A 7,921-nucleotide genomic window follows, 5' to 3' on the forward strand; every position below is an offset into this window, starting at 1 on the left:
TTATTTCTGCATCCTACACAGTATGGTAAAGAGAACCCATTGATTTTCTTAACTTCTCTGAATATTTCTATAGAGACATCATAGAGAGGTTTTCATAGGAATACATAAAGCTTCTGCTAAGTCACAGAATTCTTTAATATGCATTCATTATGTGATCCTTCTAAACATCTCATCTCAGGTTGTTGATAGCTTTCCATGCCATTGTCTCTTACACATGATTAATTCCTTCTTTTTGTATCCAGCAGACAATGAGGTCATACAGAAAGAGAAGAGGGAGGAGAATCGAGAAGAACACCCTATATTATTGGCATTTACACCAAGACAATCAGGAAATGTCTGTGAGAATCTTGCCCAGAGGACTGAGGGGGCAGACATTAGCCAAAGACAGCAGGGATCAGAGAAGAAGCAGCAAGACCCTGCAGGAGAGTCACTGGATGGAGTCACTGCAGGTGAGAGAAGTGACAGGGAGTTCACAGACATCCCTGAGCAGCAGGCACACCTGAGAAGAGAGAATCCCTTCCAGAGTAATAACAGTGATCAAATGACTTCTGACCTCCAGCAGAAAGAGGAGGAAGGGAAGAAATCCTTTCACTGTGACACCTGTGGGAAAAACTTTAATAGAAAAGGTCATTTTGTATTGCACCAGAGGAGTCACCCAGGAGAGAGACCTTTTCCATGCAAGCAGAAGTTAACCCTGAACTTACACCAGAGAATCTACACTGAAGGGAGCACTTTTACTTGTATTGAATGCAAGAAAACCTTTTCTTGCAGAGAAATCTTAGTAATACACCAAAGTACACACACAGGTAAGAGACACTCTCAATGTCCTCAAGATGGGGAATCTTACAGTTCTGAGGTCTCTTTATTAGAAAAACCATTTAAGTGTACTGAATGTGGTAAAAGCTTGAGTGACAAGGCCCACCTCAGACTGCATCAGAAAATCCATACTGGAGGAAAACCATGTAAATGTATGGAATGTGGTAAAAACTTTAGTCGGATGTCATCTCTCATGCAGCATCTGAAAATCCATACTAGAGAAAAACCATTTAAATGTACTGAATGTGGTACAAGCTTCAGTGACCAGGCCTACCTCAGGCGGCATCAGAAAACCCATACTGGAGAAAAACCATTTAAATGTACTGAATGTGGCAAAAGCTTCTCTCAGAAGGTGTATTTCATATTGCACCGGAGAATCCATACTGGAGATAAACCATTTAAATGTACTGAATGTGGTAAAAGCTTCAGTTACAAGGCATGTCTCAGCCACCACCAGAAAATCCATACTGGAGAAAAACTATTTAAATGTACTGAATGTGGTAAATGCTACAGGGCCAAGGCATGTCTCAGACAGCATCAGAATATCCATACTGGAGAAACACCATTTACATGTACTGAATGTGGTAAAAGCTTTAGGGACAAGGCATGTCTCAGACAGCATCAGAAAATCCATACTGGAGAAAAACAATTTAAATGTACTGAATGTGGTAAAAGCTTCAGTTACAAGGCATGTCTCAGACGGCACCAGAAAATCCATACTGGAGAAAAAACCATTTACATGTACCGAATGTGGCAAAAGCTTCAGTGAAAAGGCAAGTCTCAGACGGCATCAGAAAACCCATACTGGAGAAAAACCATTTAAATGTACTGAATGTGGTAAAAGCTTGTCTCGGAAGGTGCAGTTCATATTGCATCAGAGAATCCATGCTGGAGAAAAACCATTTAAATGTACTGAATGTGGTAAATGCTTCATTCGGAGGACATCTCTTACGTTGCATCAGAGAGTCCATACTGGAGAAAAACCATTTAAATGTACTGAATGTGGTAAATGCTTCATTCGGAGGAGATCTCTTACGTTGCATCAGAGAGTCCATACTGGAGAAAAACCATTTAAATGTACTGAATGTGGTAAACTCTTCAGTGACAAGGCGTGTCTCAGACGGCACCAGAAAATCCATACTGGAGAAAAACCATTTAAATGTACTGAATGTGGTAAAAGCTTCAGGGACACGGCATGTCTCAGACAGCATCAGAAAATCCATACTGGAGAAAAACCATTTAAATGTACTGAATGTGGTAAAAGCTTTTCTCAGAAGGTTTATTTAATATTGCATCAGAGAATCCATACTGGATAAAAACCATTTAAATGTATTGAATGTGGTAAAAGCTTCAGGGACAAGGCATGTCTCAGACAGCATCACAATATCCATACTGGAGAAAAACCATTTAAATGTACTGAACGTGGTAGGGGAGGGGAGAAAGCTGATTAGGGGAGAGAGGGAGCACAGGGAAGAGGATGTGGGGTGGGGTGTTGGGAATGTAGGACAGGGATAGGAGCATGTGAAGGGATGATTGAGTAGCTGGGAGAAGTGAGGGGTGTTGGGGGCATGGATTGGAGTGTCTGGGTACAAGGGCCGTACTATGTCAGGTTTGAGAATATGCATTTCTTCTCTCTTTGAACTTTGCTCAGTGTAGGAGGAAATATATTTCTGTTTCTAGGCTTCAGTTTTGCACTGCATGCAGAAGGTGGGCTTGGGGTTTCCATTCCAGTTTTAGTTTCTGCATTTGTAATTTGTGCTCTTTTATTCTGTATTAGGTGAAGGCAGGTCTGTCTGTGACTGAGATGAGCTTTGTATCAGTCTTATGTATTGTATTTTTTCCTCAATATGATATTGCACTGGGTGTGAGCTGCTGCCTTTTCATGGGTAGGGCTAGTGCTGTTTCATTTCTTGGAGTTAGTGCTGCTGAGGTTTGATAGATGTGCACAGCGAGGGGGTTGTTTGTATTATTTTACAATGCACCTGGTAGTAGAGGGAGTTTGTGATGCTGTTAAGATGACACCAGAATCAGAATATCTTTTTGTATGGTGAGTTGTACAGGGAAATGTCAGTTCTGCTCTGCACTCATTGTTAGGACGCAGGGGACTCCTGTGGATGCAGAGCATGTGCCTGTATTTAGTCCCATGATGGTCATGTGCTCCGTGTGTCACGCATGTGAGCGTCATCTCTCAGGTGGGTCCTGATAGACTAAAGGTTAAGAACCGCAGGTCCACACTACCTGCCCTTCAGTGCAGCAGGCTGAGCAGACATCCAGATTTCAGGCAGTAATAATATCCTCTACTTAGCTTTTGAAGCTCTTGTGGACAGAAACGAGCCAGGAAGCAGACTGGCAACTGACTCTGCAACTCCCTCGACTTTCTGTCTGCTATTGCCTTTGAACAGTCTCTGGACAATAAAATGAACTTCTACTTCACATTGGATCCTGGCCTGTTTTCTGAGAAATACAGAGATGCTGAACGTCTGACAAAGCTGCAATACTTGCCTTTCTCATCTCCTGTGCCAAGCACACTGTTTGTCTAAGCCTCTGTTAAAAACTGAAATCTTCTCTCAGTAACTGGAGAAGAGACAAGACAATGCAGCCCTGCTGTCTGTGGGTGAGAGCGACCGACCTGAGGCTTCAGCCAAGCTCAGAAGTACCTGGCAACCTAACCAGATCCAAGTCAGCTGCCAGGTGGCAGAAGGTTGGCCTCCCCGGGTGGAGGGGGGGAGAGGTGTGGAAGCCAAGCTGGGCGGTCAAGAAAGAAGAACCAAGGATTCTGGGTTTGCCTGATGACCACAATCGGCTGGCCCATTATGTCATACTGGCCACACGCATGGCGATAGCTAGGGCGTGGAAGGATCCCCGGACCCCAACTAAAGCAGAGATACGACAGCAAGTAGAAAAAATATATGTATTGACTAAAATTACGGCTCTTCGACATAACACCAAGCCTAAGTTTGACAAAACCTGGCAGTCATATACCAGATGGAAAGCCACTCAACTACTGCTTCTCTCTGATACGCTCGGAGGTTGTCAATGTAGAGTAGTCTCTTATTTGGGTGGTTGCTTGTGATTTTCTTTTAATATATCAACTTCTTCCCTTGAAGTACCTATGGGGAGGGGGGGGGGGGATTAGGGAAGGAAAACACAGTGGGACTTGTACAGTACATATAGCTCCATTATGACACTAATTTTACAGGTGCATTCTGATATCTTTTGTTCTGTTTTGCCTTCTGATAATGTTCTGGACTGTATCCTTGATATTCTGTATTATGGTTTGTATACTTGCCACTGTTAATAAATTTTTAAATTACAAAAAAAGAAAGAAGAACCAATCAGAATGTGACAGCTGTCCCTGTGTTCATATGCATGAAACTACTGAATTTGCATACGCTGTCCTTAAAAGCAGCTGGGAAGAGGGGCTCAGAGCTGGGCTAAGAAGATCCCATTCACACTGGCCAGAAGCCATCTGAGCAATCGCTCCTCGCCCCGCCCTGCAACCAAGCACCTACAGGAAGTCCAGGGCCTGCAGCATTGCTTGGAAGAGGGGCTCCAGCCCGGCTACTTCAGCCAGAGTTGAACTTGCCAGGTTCTTTTCAAGGGACCAGGGGAGTCCTCTGCCCTTCATCCAGGTGCAGAGACCCACAGCCTACTTCCCAGTCACAGAGACAGCATTCGGGCCTTCTCGCTTCTCACGCAGCACTTGGACAGAGACAGCGTCTGAGACCTCCAGCTTCGCTCGCAGATCAGAGACCGAGAATCTTCAAAGTACTTAAGATTCATTATAAGTGTCTAAGTTTGCTAAGAACTGTTTATAAATGATAATTTCTTTCCAGCTAAGAGGATGTGTTATGCTTCTGCTAATTTATTCAGACCTGTCCAGCTAATAACCAGGAGTGCATTCTTTGCTAAAGTCCCTAAGATTGCTAAGTTGTTAGTATTTGTTCTGGCACCGTAATGCCTTACAATAAATCTCTATTCTAAGACAAATGAGGGTGAGTTCCTGGGCTGATTGGATCACAGATATAAGGTAAAATAAGTGTTACGTTCTGTGCACTGCTAGTTCCCTCAGGGAGGGGGGACGAGGGCAGAGTCCAGACTGCAGCCTACGCTTATAAATGTCCTGCACCCTCCTGGAGAGCACTGGATCTTTGTGGGATGTGATGCATCATTTCTGTGGGTCCTTTAAAAGGTGTCTCAGGAATAAGGGCATTTATAATATCCAACCTCTGGGCTTAAATAAACTGCATAGATTGAAGCTTTCTTTGGGGGATTAGTACCCTGCATCTCTTTTAATGCACACGCAGAAGTCCCAGAGTCTCAATGCGTGGATGAGACGCTGGGGCAGGGACGACGGATTCAGTTTTGTAAAGGAACTGGGGAACCTTTTGGGGAAGGAGCAGACTTTTCCAAAGGGACGGGCTTCACCTTTACCAAGGTGGAACCAGGCTTCTGGCGCTTTAAAAAGGAGATGGAGCAGCTTTTAAACTAGAACAGAGGGGAAAGCCGACAGGCACTCAGCAGCGCATGGTTCGGAAGGAGGTATCTTCAAAGGATACTAATGATGCATTAGAATTAGGGCATCCAGACAGTGAGGTTCCAATAATAAGAAAAGTAGTCCAAGTGCCTGTAACTAAAATCTCACCTGAGCTAAAAAATTGGAGAAATTACTTACCTGATAATTTCGTTTTCCTTAGTGAAGACAGATGGACTCAGGACCAATGGGTATAGTGTACTCCTGATAGCAGTTGGAGATGGATCAGATTTCAATCTGACGTCAGCCCCTAGTACATATACCCCTGCCGGTAGGGCAGATCCTCAATATTCTTCATTGCAAAGCATCTTGGATATATGTTTGACTGACTGATTGATTAACTTAATAACTTAAATAACTTTGTAACTCCATAACTTATTTAAACTTTAACAACTTAATTGACTTGATTAATTGATCGGTTGGTGAACTATAGCTGGAGACCGCCAGAGAACTCAACTGGAAGCGTCGATACCCGATAGGGTGGAAATCCTGGGTAAACGAAAACCTGGCTTACCCTTGAATTTTGTGACATCTAAGTGTACGGCAGCCAAGGGTGGGATGCTGAGTCCATCTGTCTACACTAAGGAAAACGAAATTATCAGGTAAGTAATTTCTCCATTTCCTAGCGTGTAACCAGATGGACTCAGGACCAATGGGATGTATAAAAGCTATTCCCGAACCGGGTGGGAGGCTGCCTGTGATCCACTCAGTATTGCTCTTGCAAAGGCCGTGTCCTCCTGAGCCTGAACGTCCAGACGGTAGAATCTGGAGAAGGTATGGATGGAGGACCATGTTGCCGCCCTGCAAATCTCGACGGGTGACATCATTCTGGTCTCTGCCCAGGATGCTGCTTGGGCTCTGGTCGAATGGGCTTTGACCTGTAGAGGCGGGGGTTTTCCTGCTTCTACGTAGGCCGCCTTGATAACTTCCTTGATCCAGCGGGCAATGGTGGCCCGCGAAGCCGCTTCGCCTTGTTTCTTCCTGCTGTGAAGGACGAAGAGGTGGTCCGTCTTTCTTACGGGTTCCGACATTTCCAGATATCTGGATAGGAGTCTGCCGATGTTGAGGTGGTGTAGGTTCCGAGCCTCTTCCGGATTTTTCAGGGCATCCGCCGATGGAAGCGAGATGGTCTGGTTGAGATGGAAGTGTGAGCCTACTTTGGGGAGGAACGAGGGAACAGTGCGAAGTTGTATGGATCCCGGGGTGAACTTGAGGAACGATTCACGGCAGGACAGTGCTTGTAGTTCCGATATGCGGCGGGCTGAGCAGACTGCCAGCAAGAATACCGTCTTTAGGGTCAAGAGATGGAAGGACAGGCCTCCAAGGGGTCTGAAAGATGTTCCCGTTAGGAATTCCAGGACAAGGTTGAGATTCCATAGAGGTACCGGCCACTTTAGTGGCGGGCGGATGTGTTTGACTCCCTTCAGGAAACGTGACACGTCTGGGTGAGAGGCTATATTGCCTCCTTCGCTCTTGGGGCTGTAGTACGATAAGGCGGCCACCTGCACCTTGATGGAGTTGAGGGACAAATCCTTCTGAAGTCCCTTCTGTAGGAATTCTAGGATCACTGGAACTCTGCATGAGTTTGGCTTGACGTTGTGATCTTTGCATCAGGCTTCGAATACTCTCCAGATCCTTACGTATGTTAGTGATGTGGAGAACTTGTGTGCTCTGAGGAGGGTGTCGATTACGGCCCCCGAGTATCCACTCTCTCTCAGGCAAGCCCTCTCAAGGGCCAGACCGTATGAGAGAATTGAGCTGGGTCCTCGTGGAGGATCGGTCCTTGTTGGAGCAGGTCTCTGTGAGGCGGCAGAGGAAGAGGGTTCCCTGCCAGTAATCTCTTCATGTCCGCGTACCAAGGTCTTCTTGGCCAATCTGGAGCCACTAGAAGAACTAGTCCCCTGTGTAGCTGAATCTTGTGAATGATTGTGCCCAGCAGTTGCCACGGCGGGAAGGCATATAGCAGCGTCTCCAGAGGCCAGGTCTGTACCAGGGCGTCGATCTCCTGGGACTGTGGTTCCCTTCTGCGGCTGAAGTATCTGGGTACTTGTGCGTTGGATCTGTTTGCCATGAGATCCATGTCCGGAGTTCCCACCGGTTCACTATTGTCTGGAATGCTGAGGGCGACAGCCTCCATTCTCCTGGATCTAGCCTTTCTCTGCTGAGCTAGTCCGCCGTGATGTTGTCCTTCCCGGCGATGTGGACTGCGGAGATCTCTTGGAGAATTATTTCCGCCCACGCCATCAGTGGGTCTATCTCTAGGGACACCTGTTGGCTTCTGGTGCCCCCTTGTCAGTTGATGTCGGCTACCGTTGTGGCATTGTCCAACATCACTCTGACTGCCTTGTTCCGGATTCTGTGGGCGAACCGCAGGCAGGCTAGTCTGACTGCCCGTGCTTCCAAGCGGTTGATGTTCCAACCTGACTCTTCGGTGTTTCAACTTCCTTGGGCGGTTAACTCCTCGCAGTGTGCTCCCCATCCTCTCAGACTGGCGTCTGTTGTGAGCAGGGTCCATGTTGGAGAGGACAGTCTTGATCCCCGGTTTATGTGGTTGGTCAGTAGCCACCACCG

The 7,921-nt window shown here is 46.3% G+C and overlaps 1 pseudogene; it reads left to right on the forward strand.

The window, feature by feature from the left end:
• Positions 1–233: 233 nt before the first annotated feature.
• LOC115083656 lies at positions 234–2,246 on the forward strand (annotated as a pseudogene).
• The last annotated feature ends 5,675 nt before the right edge of the window (positions 2,247–7,921 follow it).

Source organism: Rhinatrema bivittatum, chromosome 2, assembly GCF_901001135.1.
Source record: "Rhinatrema bivittatum chromosome 2, aRhiBiv1.1, whole genome shotgun sequence".
NCBI classification, from domain to species: Eukaryota; Metazoa; Chordata; class Amphibia; order Gymnophiona; family Rhinatrematidae; genus Rhinatrema; species Rhinatrema bivittatum.